The 13,836-nt window shown below is 43.6% G+C and overlaps 1 protein-coding gene and 1 long non-coding RNA gene across 10 annotated transcripts in view; one reads left to right on the top strand and one right to left on the bottom strand.

The window, feature by feature from the left end:
• The window catches only part of SLC4A4 (solute carrier family 4 member 4), a 188,823-nt gene that overhangs the window by 89,772 nt on the left and 85,215 nt on the right, over positions 1-13,836 (top strand). The gene's annotated exons all lie outside the window — the stretch shown is intronic.
• Positions 1-13,836, bottom strand: part of LOC309540160 — a 57,428-nt gene that overhangs the window by 42,609 nt on the left and 983 nt on the right. The gene's annotated exons all lie outside the window — the stretch shown is intronic.

Genomic DNA, 13,836 nt, shown 5'->3' with positions numbered 1-13,836 from the left:
GTTGGGGTTATTAAATTTAGGAGCACGTGCCGCACTCTTTCCCACTGAGCTGTGATTGCAGAAAAAAGCTTAATTTTAGATGTGGGTGGGTGGGGGGTAGATTGCATTGGCACAGGAAGGAACCCATCATTTAGATGAGAGCCCCACAGCATTTCAAGAACAGCCCACTCCATGCCGTAGCCTCAGGACACATAGCAGCACCAGAAAAGAGCACCAGAAAAGCGTTCAACATGGAATTAAACAGAATATAAAAATATGTAGGGACATAGCAAGCTGTGCAATGGCTTTTGGTCCATCTAACCCAGTATTGCCAGCACTGACTGACAGCATCTGCCCAGGGTTTCAGGCAGGGCCTCTGGTCCTACCTGGAATCTTCTGCATGGAAAGCAGATGTTCTACCACTGAACCACAGCTCTTCCTTCTAAGAGAAAGAGATTAAACACTACTTACAGCTAGCCAATGGGTGATGGAACTTAAGAGTTCTTTGCCTACATAAACCACACCTAAATGAGACTTTGGTTCGATACAGCGAGCTTTTTTTAAAAGATAGTCATGAAATGGACTATATCAACCTTGGTGGTCAGGCCAAGGTACATTTCCCATTAGCAACAGGGAAAGAATTTTAAATGTTTTCATAATAGCATCTTGGGAACACCATAAGATACTAGAATATTTATCAATGTTATACAGATAAAATTTCCTGAATTTCAAAACAAGTGCTGTTGCCACTGTTCCGTTTATGAATTGCTTCCCATGAAGTATCCCAAAACGATTTACAACAGTAAAAACATACGTAGAACTGTTGCTCATGTAAAAACAGTTAAAATAGTTTCACATATAAAAACTGTAACTCCCTAAATGTATATACATCTGTCTATCTGCAGTTTGAAAGAGCAGCAGCACATACATAAAGTCAATTCAAATCCAATACAGATACATAACTAAAGTGTCAAAATAAAAAAATTCCTTCCAGTAGCACCTTAAAGACCAGCTAAGTTAGTTCTTGGTATGAGCTTTCGTGTGCATGCACACTTCTTCAGATAACTAAAGTGTACGTAACCAAATTATGTAGACTACATCCAAGTAATTTCTGCTCAGAGTTGACCCATTGAAATTAATAGGTGTAAGTTAGCCGTGGCTGTTTATCTCAAAGGGAGGGTCTGCTTTGACTCTGATTAATGTTGGATGCATCTGAATGTCCGGAATCTAGGCTTGCTGAATAGATATTTAAAAATCATTTCTGGAGTGGCAGCCAAACGGTGTGGGCTTCTTTTCATGTGATGCCTCATTAACAGGGGGAACAGATGAACCGGGGGCTCTGTCTGCCACTTGACAAACCCTTCACAAATGTGCAAAGCAATTAATTAATTAGGAGGTGTGTATTGCTGCCCAAATTTAATGGTGCGCGGCGCTGATCTTTTGCTTTGGCAGGGTGACGAATTCCAGAGGGGAAAGCTGTGCCTGTCTGTCTGTCTGTCAGCAAAAACAAAAGCAAGTCTCTTGCTGACAGCTTTAAGCGGAAGTTGCCAATTTGTTTGACTACAACTCCCATCGTCCCTGACCGTTGTCCATGTGGTCTGTGGCGGGTGGGAGCTGGGATCCAAGAGGTATCCTGTTGACTAATTCTACCTTGAAGGTTAGCAGTTTCATTGTAGCGTTAGTTTTAACCAGTGCTATTTTGCTAGAAAAAGAGGTGCCGGAACTCGCTATGAACACCTCCTTTGTTTTCTTAGAATGGCAATGGAATGAACGTGCTGGAACCAAGTTATAATAATAATAATAATAATAATAATAATAATAATTTTTATTTATACCCCGCCCTCCCCGGCTAGAGCTGGGCTCAGCGCGGCTAACACCAGTAAAATTACAGTAAAAACATAATGGGGGGGGGGAACCAATTTAAAATACGGGTTAAAATGCAGTTTAAAATGCAGCCTCATTTTAAAAGTAGCCCATAGATCAAGACCATAAGGGGAGGGAAACATAAGGGTCAGACTGAGTCCAAACAAAGGCCAGGTGGAACAGCCCTGTCTTGCATGCTCTGTGGAAAGATGTCAAGTCCCGCAGGGCCCTAGTCTCTTGTGACAAAGCGTTCCACCAAGTTGGGGCCGGTACTGAAAAGGCCCTGGCCTTAGTTGAGACCGATCTAACCACCTTGTGACTTGGGACCTCCAAAATGTTGTCATTTGTGGACCTTAAGGTCCTCCGCAGGGCATGCCAGGAGAGGCGGTCCCATAGGTACGTGGACCTATGAGTTCCTCCTGAAAGAAAGCCCTGGTTTTAATGAGCTAAAATGCTACAAGACACATTCATGAATAGTATAAGAAAAGACTGTGAAATGCAAGGTGTTGCAGTTGTTGGCCTCCGTCTATCTCAAGAGACAATGGAGTGCGCCTCTGGGGGTGAAGGAAAACCACTTTGTTAGCAGCACTGAAGTGACCTCCCTGGGGCGCAAGCCTGGCAGTGTGTATGGAAGTCCTGAGCTGCCCAGATGACAGGACCTTCCTCTCAACCTTGCTGATGTGGTCCAAAGGAAAGCAGAGCTGTATGTTCAGCACCAGCTTGGCTGCAAGAGTTGCTGGAAGGAGGTGTACAAGACTGCCTTAGGACTTCACTCTGGATTTGTGTAGGGTTTTCTCCTTAGCCTTTTCTTCTCGGAGAGATATCCCACAAGGCAGCAGAGGTTCAGGATCAGTTTTCCTTCGCCTAGATGGGCTGCCTTCCCAGGTTGACGAGCCCCATCTGCCCCCTCACTTCTGCACGCGCAGAAACCACCTTCTTGATCGTTGGACCCACTATTGGTCTCATCCACTCAATCTCCCAGAGCTTGTCTTCACATGCAGGGGAAGTCCCTCCCTAACTCACTGAGGGTTCACAACCCATCAGCTACCCTCACTTGGTTTAGCCAGCCAGTAGAAGCCATTTCCCAGGGTGTGGCTGCTTGTTGCATTCCGATGGCTCAGTCAGTACAGCTTAATCTCATGGCTGTGGGTTCGCGGCCAATGTTGGGTGAAAGATTCCTGCATTGCAGGGGGTTAGACTACATGATCCCTGTGGTCCCTTCCAGCTCTATAATTCTATGATTCTAGGACCCACAGCTGAGAACAGAGTGCAGGGTGGGGAAGGTGGTTGAAGTACCCCAGAAGGAACACAATGTGCCCTCCATCAGATCTCACGTTTCTATATAGACCCTACATTCTACATAGAATATCAGTTTATCTATTATTTAACTTGTTTGAAGGTTCCCCTCTGCTGTCTAAAAAGAAAAGCTTTCTGCACATCATCATGGTAGCTTAACCACCTTCACCTCCTCCTCCTCCTCCTCCTCCTTCTTCTTCTTCTTCTTCTTCTTCTTCTTCTTCTTCTTCTTGCCATGCAGACTTTTCCAAATTGGGAGACTTTCATGGTACATCTTGACATGAAACCCCTCTCCTGTTTCCAAATGCAACATCTGCACCACTCATTAGATTCAGATGTACTGCTTCAGGGGAAGGGCTGCAACTCAGTGGCAGAACACATGCTTTGAATGCAGAAGGCCCCAGATTCAACCTCTGGCATTTCCAAGCAGGTCTCTTGTCAGAAAAGTGTAGACAATGCTAAGCTAGATGAACTCATTGGGCACATGACAGCTTCCTATCTACCTTGTTTCTGTTCGCAGGATATATTGCCCTCTCATTTTTGTTTGTGTGGCATAACCCTCAGCACTCCCTGTCCTCAAACACCTTCTTACCAGCCAAAGCTTTTGAGACCCTGCTCACCATCCCCCCTCCTAATTCTACAGAATATCTTTTCTATGAGTTTTTCCTGTTTGATGCATCCATCTTGCTTTCAGAATATAGCCAGGTTCTTTGTTTTTCCCTATGTGTGTTTGTTCCCCTAATTTTGGCCCTTGGGATATTGCAGGTTGCAAAATGAAATATTGTTTCCAGAGTGGGGAATTTAGAATAGTGCACAAAGCGATAATAAACGTAGACTGTTTGGGGGAGAGAGAAGAGGATGTGCAGATCTCATTCAGCTTTTGGAGACAGTTGCCACCATTCATTAAAGTGGCCTGAAAGAGTCACAGTTAAACGATGCCAGGCGCTTCCTCTAGTGCTGTTCAGGTTGCCTTTTTAGCAGAACTCTCCGTTCCTCTTGCCCAAAGGAGGCCATTGAATAGGACTTTAGGTCACCCGTTTTTCTGGCATCGCTTGAGCCTCTCAGTAGACACCAAATTTAACCCTGTGCTGTTATCTTCAAGTCGATAACCAATGCTTTATTTGTTGTCTCTTCCTGTGTGTTGCAGTGCATTTATTAAATCCTTCCATGCCATCTACCTACCTATCTATCTATCTGTCTATCTGGCTTCAGCCGAAGTGGTGCAAAGGAGAAGTTGCATCAGGCTGTGTCAGGAGCGAGCCAGGAGTAAATCACACTGTGCAAGTTGGAGTTTACTCCTTATCAGCAAAAACAGGGTCTGCAGATCAGTGTCAGGCCTAATGAGCACAGCAACTCATCTCTGCTGGTCTTGCCCCATGAAACAGTTTCTAAGACTGAAGGCCCCCACTTCCCCACAGATGCCTCCTTTCCAGCCCCCCCCCAAGCAAACAGAGACTGTGCCTGTACATCACCAATGTCTTCTCCTCCCTTTCCATGCCTCTTCTGGTTCTGGGAGACCACTGGGGAAAGGAGCTTGTTCAGCAGGAGGGGGAGACATCTGTGACTCTTCACCAGCTGGACTCCGCTCTGCCTCTTGGCTTCTCTTCTCCTACCCTCCTGCTTCAGCTTTTGCCTCTGATACTGGACTTCTCTCTGCCACAGACTCTCCCAGCTCACTAAGTCCTGTTATCTCCTCAGTTTCCAACACTACCTCCTCCCAGTCTTCTCCCTTTGACCACTCATCATTGTTCCACCACCACTCCTCAGGCTCTGAGCCTTCTTCCCTTGGGGGAACCTCAGTTGGTTCTTCCTGCCATTGCTCTGTGTCCAACCAGTTCATGACAAGCTGCATCAGTACATAATAAAGTCCTTGGATAGTATCCAGCACTTCATACGATGAGTTGGGCTTGCTCAGTGGGAATTGATCTTCCTCACCTTCTTCTCCATGCACCACCAAAATCTGTTCAGCAGGGTCCTCCAACCCTTTGGAACAGATTTTGTGGGTGAATGGAGTGGAGACTGCAGAGGAGAGGTGGGTGGGAGTTTTGTTGTGGAAGCAGACATTAGATATGCTAGTGGAATCTGCCTTAAGCCCTAAGTTTATTATTTTTAATAGCTTCTCTAAAAAATGCCACCTCACAAGTAGTGGCCGTCATTCCATTCTGTGGTTGTGAACTCCACTCGTTGTTAAACTGCTGTGTGAATAAATAGTTCCTTTTGGGTGTCCCAAATCTCCTGCCAATCAGCTTAATGATAAGAACGCAATATAAGTTCATCTTAGTTTAGGAGCCACACTGTGCCATATTTGTTTACTTGGTTTGGAACAAGTCCCACGTGAAATTGGCTTTAATTTGCAGATTTGCCTTTTTCAGTCGCTCTGATTGGCTCAATATTTACTGAGCCCAAGCACCAAAGTGATTTTGGTTTGAAGGAAAGCGGCTGATGGCGCTTAGAGATATTCAGCTGCTGCTTGAGTTTATGAGAAGCACACCTTCAGATAAACACATTTCCATCACTGCCGGTGTATGTTTGTTTATCTGCTGTTCTCCGCCCTAAAGCCTTGAGAAACGAGTGGGTAAAACCGGGATTATCTGGCCACATCAAAGATATTTCATGTTTGTGTTCTATGTGAAATTAAGGCAAAGAGATTCACTGCTAAGACAGGATGATGGGTCATCAGATTATGGAGCAAACATCTGACTAAGTTTTATATAGGTGTTTTTCTCTATGATACTAAAATGCTTTCAGCATTTCCTTCATCGCTGGCATTTTTTTTTTTTTACTCTTTTTGGCCGAGGTCTGGGATAAAGATACATCAATTAATATGTCATAAATAATTACAAATAAATAATCATAAATAAATCTGTTGGCTAGAATGCACATTCATTTTTTAAACTGGATCACTTCTTTATTTCCTGTATTAATAACATTCATACTTCTGTGTGGTCTGGCAGTTTTTTAAATATATACTCTTGATAATCAAGTCCTATGTTGTCATTTCTTTGAGAGAGAGAAAACTTCTAGTGCTCATGAGTTTAGAGCGAAGTTTGAAATGTGAAGGCAAAAAAAAATATTGCTGATGGATCCATTCTCATGGCATCTCCCTGCATGTTGGCTGCAGGAAAAGCCTGTGTGTGGTAGCTTCAGCCATAGAACATGTTGCTGTGTGTAAGGTTTGAATTTTTGTGGGTGGGTATGAGAATGCTACTCCCCAAACTCAAATTTCCTGCACATGACGAATTCATTGCAGGTAGTGGGGCACCTTTAAAGAGGTGTCTTCAATTGTCCCCATGTACTCAGTGATCATGGGCATGGGCACTCAAAACAGAAATTTTTTAAGGCTAGCAATGTGAAGTATTTTAAGTTGTAAAGCCAGGGTGTTTTAAAAAGCTGAAATAATCTCTTCTGTGCAGGAGTGTAATATTAATTTCAAAACTAGGACTGAACAAGTGTGATGTTGGATGTGGAGCTGCTGGTGAAAATGGCAGCCCTGGGTCCAGTTCTCTTTCCTCTGTTGTATGACAGGATACCCATCACGGGTCATGGATTCAAATTTCAAGAAAGGATATTCTGACTGAACATGATGAAGAGCTTTCTTACAGTAAGAGCTGTTTGCCAGTGGAATGAACTGCCTTGGAAGGTGGTGGACTCTCCTTCATTGGAGGTTTTCAAGCAGAGATTGTATGCCCAACTGTCAGGGATTCTTTAGTTGAAATTCCTGCATTACAGGGGGTCGGAGTAGATCAGGGGGCCGGTCCACTGTCCCTCAGACCTTGTGGAGGGCCGGACTATATTTTGAAAAAATATATAAACAAATTCCTATGCCCCACAAATAACCCAGAGGTGCATTTTAAATAAAATTACACATTCTAGTCATGTCAAAACACGCTGATTCCTGAACCATTTGTGGGCCAGATTGAGAAGGCCATTGGGCTGGATCTGGCCCCCGGGCCTTAGTTTGCCTACCCATGGACTACATGACTCCGAACTCTAGAACTCTGATTGCAGTTCTCTCTTAAATTGTCAGCTGTTGGTTTCCTCATTCAGTACAGTGGTACCTTGGTTTACGAACTTCATCCGTTCCGGAAGTCCGTTCTTAAACCAAAGTGTTCTTAAACCAAGGTGTGCTTTCCCATAGCAGCGGGGGACTCAATTTACAAATGGAACACACTCAACAGGAAGTGAAACATGTTCTTATTCCAAGGCAAAGTTCACAAACCAAAACACCTGCTTCTGGGTTTGCAGCGTTCTTAACCCAAGTTGTTCATAAGCTAAACTGTTCTTAAACCAAGGTACCACTCTACGTAATGGACATGATTTAATTTGATGGGTTGATTAATCCTATGCTCCAAGGACCAGAATCCTTGTCTTAGGTCTGTATGCATGATGTATGATTTTTGGAGAGAGAGTAGGGTAATATATGCATGTGGTAAGCACAGGCTTTTAACTTGGATGGTGAACAGATTGGTTATGTTTGCTTTGCAGCAAACAAACATATGGTTTTGGTAATGTGATACTGGAATGTGTGAATCACTCAGCGATGCTGATGGGGCAGTAGATTGAAAGCAAACAACAGAAAGAACTTCACACCACCATACAGTGTACAATTGACATGAAACGTTTTGATGCTCTAGCATGTCTCTTTGCTCTTGCAAGATCTTTGAGATTCCTCCAACCCTGATGGAAATTGCTTTTTGCCTTTGGGTACTTGAGGGCATAACTTCAACACACAAGAGTGGCCTTAGCCGAACTCACAAGAAACTGCTGACGTGTGTGATCTCTAGATAGCAATTTGTTCATTTTGAAATCCATTGTAGGCATTTGCTACATCTTGCAGATGAAACAAAATAGGTGGGGCGCATGAGTGGGTTGGGAGTCCTGCTCCATTTGCTTCATTCAGAGCAGCTCCATTGGAATGAATGAAAGCTCTGAAGAAGCAAAACATTAGCACATTGTCCCAGGAGTGAGTTCTGGGGAAAGAAGATGCCATGACATGGGTTTAGCAAAAACAAAATCAATGGGATATGTATACACATGTACATAAAATGCTAGGTGCTGCCATGCAATTTTAGAAAACAGAACGTGCAGAGGTTTTGCAAGTACGTCAGTCTGTGGTAGTCATTTGTGGGATAAATGTTCCCTTAAGAGGACAACCTTACTCCTGGCAAGTTAACATCTGAAATATTTCAGACCTTTTTATTCCACTAAGGCCATTACTATTTATAAAAATGGATCTTTTATCCCTTTTCAGACCTCTCCTTTTGCTTCCTTTGGTCTTTTGTTCCCTTACCCCCATAAGTCCACCTGTGGCAGCCACTTACTGCCTAAAAGCACAGATGATACTTATTTTTAAAGCTATGTAAAATGTTCTGTGCATGGTGTGCCATTGATTGATTGATTATGAGTCCATGAGATTATGGATTTCAGTTTTCTAATATGCTTACAGAGTTGAGGCAGTAACAAAAAATGAGAGGAAAAGTTGTACAGCTAATGGCTGTTCTTCTCATTAATGCTACTACCTTTTGGTGGCTAGCTGAGTATGATTTGAAGTGGTAGAGGGGGAGTTTGGGCTGGTGGAGTCTGTGTGCAACACATGCAGGTCAAAGAGGAAGAGGGAAAGGTTGGTAGTTCATTACTTCGGGTTAATTGGACCTCTAGCTTGTAACTTGGGCTTGGGACTTGTGGTGTTTGCTCTTAGCACACCCTGTTCCCTCCAGCGGCCAACATGAAAATATGCTGTTCTTGCTAAAGAGAGCATGTAAATAACCAGTGAACGGCCCATTAATCAACAGTGGCACTAAAAAGACCAGTGCGGTGAAGTTTGAGCTGCGGCAGACCTTATGACCCAGCAAATTCCGCGTTTGGATTTTGGACTTTTAATGTGCATGTTTTAAACGCACAACTGAGGCTTAAATAGAGAGGGAGGGGGAATCTGTGTTAACATGGTATCCAATTTTAATGCGTCTGGGCTTGGGTGCATTCAGTTTTACCACAGTAGCATGTGGTATAGCTTTTTTCTGAGATGTGCACCTTCAGGCAGCAGGCTTTCATTTATTTATGTATTTATTTAACAGCATTTCTAAGATGCTTAATGCATGTGTGTTTTTAAAGAAATCCCTAACTGGCATATAAAAATAACACAAAAGTAATAAAAGCAGTGAAACACCCTTGTAAGAACATGCACAGGCAAAAACAGGAATAACACCAACCAATCTTGTGGGTCAGGAGAAGCTTGGGCAAAGAAAATGCATCCTCACACGGCATCTGGAGCAGCTAATAGTTGATGCTATGTGCACAGCAGAGGGAGGGCCATTTCACAGGGCAGGGGCAATGGCAGGAAAGAGGTTTTGCTACGCTTTCTCCCTAGAGGGGGATAGGCGAGTAGCATTCTAACATGCAGTCTGCTACCTGCAAGCTAGAAAGGGAATAGGGAAGGAAGGGACATGTGCCACTTATGTGCGACCGAATGGCACTCAGACGCTACTCAAATTGAGCACCTGCCTCAGGACTCCCATACATCGTGTGAGGTTCAGAGGCTGGTTCAGAATTCAAAGGCTTTTCGTGCTCTAGGAGCAAAAAAGTGTTGTCCATTCTCTGTGAAGAAGGCATGCCTGAGCCCATGCTTTGATACTTATCAGAAGTTAAGTGAAGACTTTTGTTTTTGTTGGGTAGGCTTTTTTGAATCTTTGATTATATGGACAGCGTTACTGGGATAATTGGCATTGTATTGCTTTGCTGCATCCAGACACTGTCTCTAGACCTGCACATCCATCCCTGATTCAGATGTGGCCGGGAAAAAGAGCTAGGAGTCACCAGCATGCTCAAGACATTGTCCTTCAGGTCTCCTGATGGCCTGTCCCAACAGCTTCATATGTATATATTAAATAGCATTATGGAATAAATACATGGCTCCTATGCTCAAATAAATATTGGCTGCTGGCATGAGCTGAACTCTGTGTTTCCTCAGACCCTAATGCCCTGTTCAATTGTTATCCTCCTCTTGTGGTTGCTACCCTGTGAGGTGGGGTGAAGTGGGGAGAAGCCTGTTGCTCCTTCCCCCTCCTGCATTGCTGCTCCTACCATGCCACATGTGTTTGGGGCTGAACAGCTGTAGCATGGAGCCTGCTGAAGTCAAACAGATTCAGAATCCATATCTTCTAATCACACATGGGGAGTGTTACTGAGAAAAAGAGGCTCCTGGCTGCTGACGTTCAGCCCCCCGAGATGTTGGAGGTTGCAGGAAATGCAGTGTGGACATGCAGGAGGGACAGGGCCTATGAGCTGGTTCCTATTTCCCTCTTGCATGGTGGCAATTGTACATGTGTGTAAATGCTCACATAGGCCTTATGCATAAATCTCTGTATGGAAGGTTGGTGCCCAGAGAAGATGCATTTGCCCAGGCTTGGTACAAGGGCAAGCAGGCAACAGAGTGAAGCAGGGATAGCCAATAGGATGCTATCAGCCCCAGCCTGCATGGCCAGTGGTATGGGATGATAGCCCATGCATCTAGTGCAAGTCTAAAGTCAGCACCTTGGTCAGCGCATGGTGGGAGCCAGAGATGAGACTAGGCTTGCTGGCAGGCCCTTGAATAGAAAACAAATAACCTGGAGACTTCTGAAGCAGGGAGGTGTGTGTTCTAGGTCTTGCTTCTTGGTGAAATTGGCTGTGCTATGTTCTTGGGGCATCCTGCAGTGCCTCCTAATGCATTTTGGAATGGTTTTCTGCACGGAAAGCAGGATCCGCAGAAGTGAGGGAGATTCTGTGTGGAAGAGTTCGTGCTGGATAACAGAGTAAGCAACCTTGCTTGGAAAAAGGAGATGGAGGTACCACAGCCCCTTCTTCCTCCTGCTAGAGGGAGAGGTCCTCTCTATTTTTTAAGAGGGTCCACGGCTCTCTTACCGATGTGGAAGTGTCTGGGCTGAGGCCCTGTCTCATGGGAATGAGATACATTTCAACTACGGAAAGAGGGAACAGTTCGGTCAAGCAGTTTGAATATTTCGTGCAATTTGAATGAGTTGAATTCTGAGTTTTGATCCATCCAAGTTGCTCCATCCTTTTCCTTCCCAGATTTCCTGTGGGTCTAATAACTCTTTTGCAAATGCCTTGACATGACCAGGTAGCATTTTGAGGAAGTCTCGGCATGGTCAGCGTTCCACACCAGCTGCCAAAAGGTGACATTGGCCCTGCATATTTTGTTTACTACTACTACCTTATTTTTTGTACCCTGCCCATCTGAGTGGGTTTCCCCAGCCACTCTGGGCTGCTTCCAACAAAAATACAAAGACACAGCAGGCCATCACACATTAAAACTTCCCGATACAGGGCTGCCTTCAGATGTCTTTGGAAGATTATATAGTTCATAGAATCATAGAATCATAGAGTTGGAAGAGACCACAAGGGCCATCGAGTCCAACCCCCTGCCAAGCAGGAAACACCATCAGAGCACTCCTGACATATGGTTGTCAAGCCTCTGCTTAAAGACCTCCAAAGTAGGAGACTCCACCACACTCCTTGGCAGCAAATTCCACTGTCAAACAGCTCTTACTGTCAGGAAGTTCTTCCTAATGTTTAGGTGGAATCTTCTTTCTTGTAGTTTGGATCCATTGCTCCGTGTCCGCTTCTCTGGAGCAGCAGAAAACAACCTTTCTCCCTCCTCTATGTGACATCCTTTTATATATTTGAACATGGCTATCATATCACCCCTTAACCTCCTCTTCTCCAGGCTAAACATGCCCAGCTCCCTTAGCCGTTCCTCATAAGGCATCGTTTCCAGGCCTTTGACCATTTTGGCTGCCCTCCTCTGGAGTTATTTATTTCTTTGACATCTGACAGGAGGGCGTTCCACACGGCGGAGGGCACCACTAACAATACACTACTTGTATTGTTTCAAAAAGCAATACAAGTCTAATTTTACAGAACTTGAATCGAAATAGGGAGCTGTGAGAGAGTAGACAACAGTTAACTATTCATTTCATTTATGAATCGCTTCCTATAAAACATTCTGAAGTGTATATACTGAAAACTGTTTTTCAATTCCGTTATAGGTACAGATTGAGATATTAAAAAAATCTACTAACAAGGCTTGTTGGAAATGGGAGGTTTTCAATAGGCACAGAAAAAAGCCTCGCTTCCTACATCATATAGAAAGGGCCTCCTGGTGAGATGTCATCAGCAGGAGTGATTGGCCGGGTATATAAGGGGCAAGACAATCTTTTAGGTATTCTGGTCCTGAGCTGTGTATGGCTCCGTACATTAGTACCAACATCCTGTACAGAATAGGCATAAAAAGAGTTTGGAGATAGCTCAGGATCCAGGATTCCATGTCAGACAGAATTCCTCCTCAAGTTCATGTCTTCTGCTCCCCCTTGCTTACTCACATGTATGAATCAGAAAACAGAGGTCAGCAGCTGAGGTGCAGAAGGCGAGAACTTTTAGCTAAGTTTTGTTGCTACTCCTGCTTTTGGTGGAAGAGACACTTTGCTCTCTTGGTTTGCATGGGAAAGGAGCAAATATAGCTTGCTCTTTGACATTTTTGTTCTGTTCAAAATATGACCCCCGGTGCAAAATAATAATAATTCTATCTGTCTATCTATCATCTATCTATCTATCTATCTATCTATCTAAAGTTGGTGACCAAGGCAAAATGCAGATGTAAATAATAGACACGGGGGCCCTTGAATTTTAGATGGACTGCTGAGCGAGTTGTCAGTTACATCAGCACCAGGCTAGAAAGAACTAATTGGATTTGTCTTGAGTCAGAAGATATTGGCAAAGTTTTCAGTTCTTTAGCTTGGATGCATGCAATTAATACAGTATTGTGCTTTGATTCATCAGGTGGGTTTACAAAACAACTACCTCTCCTCTCACTAAAAGGTTTTTTTTATGATCCCTGTCTCCCCCCCATCTCCTCCCCCCACCTTCAGTTAGAATGGATCTTGATCCTATTCTGTGTTTTAAAAACAGAAACAGAATGCTTGTCTTGTTTGTCTCACAGTGGGAAACTTTTGTGGCAACAGGAAACCAGGGAGAAAATTGTTTTTAAAAAGCTGTTGTTGTTATTGTTTTAAGTAAGAGTTCTTTATACTATTGTTGCAACTCCTGATTTGCTCAACCCACTCTTAGTCTAGGAAGTGTATCTTGATTGAGTTTTCATAGCTGTTATTTTAATTATTTTCTCCTCCTTTACATTATTTTTAAAAGAAACTATTTAAAATTATATCCACATATTGTACTAACTCAGTAATCCCAAAAACGTCCACGTGTTGCAGTGACACAGCAGTCCAAATTAACCTAAAAGTACACAAACCAGCCATAATGAGTGCACAGTGTCCTGAAACTAAAGAATACCAAGTATAATCCAAGGGAAAAAGGAAAAGAAAACACAGAAGCAGAATGCAACAACACCTCCTGAAAATGCTTAATTAACCTTCAAACAACAGCTAAGCCATGTATATCAAAATAAGAACCATAACTATGAAAATATATCAGTGAAAGAAGAAAGTTGAACCCAAATAAAATCCTTAAAAGCAAAGGATGGTATCACTATGCCGATCTTGTAGTTTTATCTGTTTTGGAAGCAGTTTAGGTTGAAAGGTGTGACATAATTGTCCTAGGCTCGTGGCTTTTGTTCATTAGAACAGGTTATAGTCCTTCAGTGTAGGGAGAAAAGACATGGGACAAAGCTTTGCTGAGTTTTCC

Source organism: Podarcis vaucheri, assembly GCF_965113315.1.
Source record: "Podarcis vaucheri genome assembly, chromosome: 9".
NCBI lineage: Eukaryota > Metazoa > Chordata > Lepidosauria > Squamata > Lacertidae > Podarcis > Podarcis vaucheri.
This window is presented reverse-complemented; position numbering and strand designations above follow the sequence as displayed.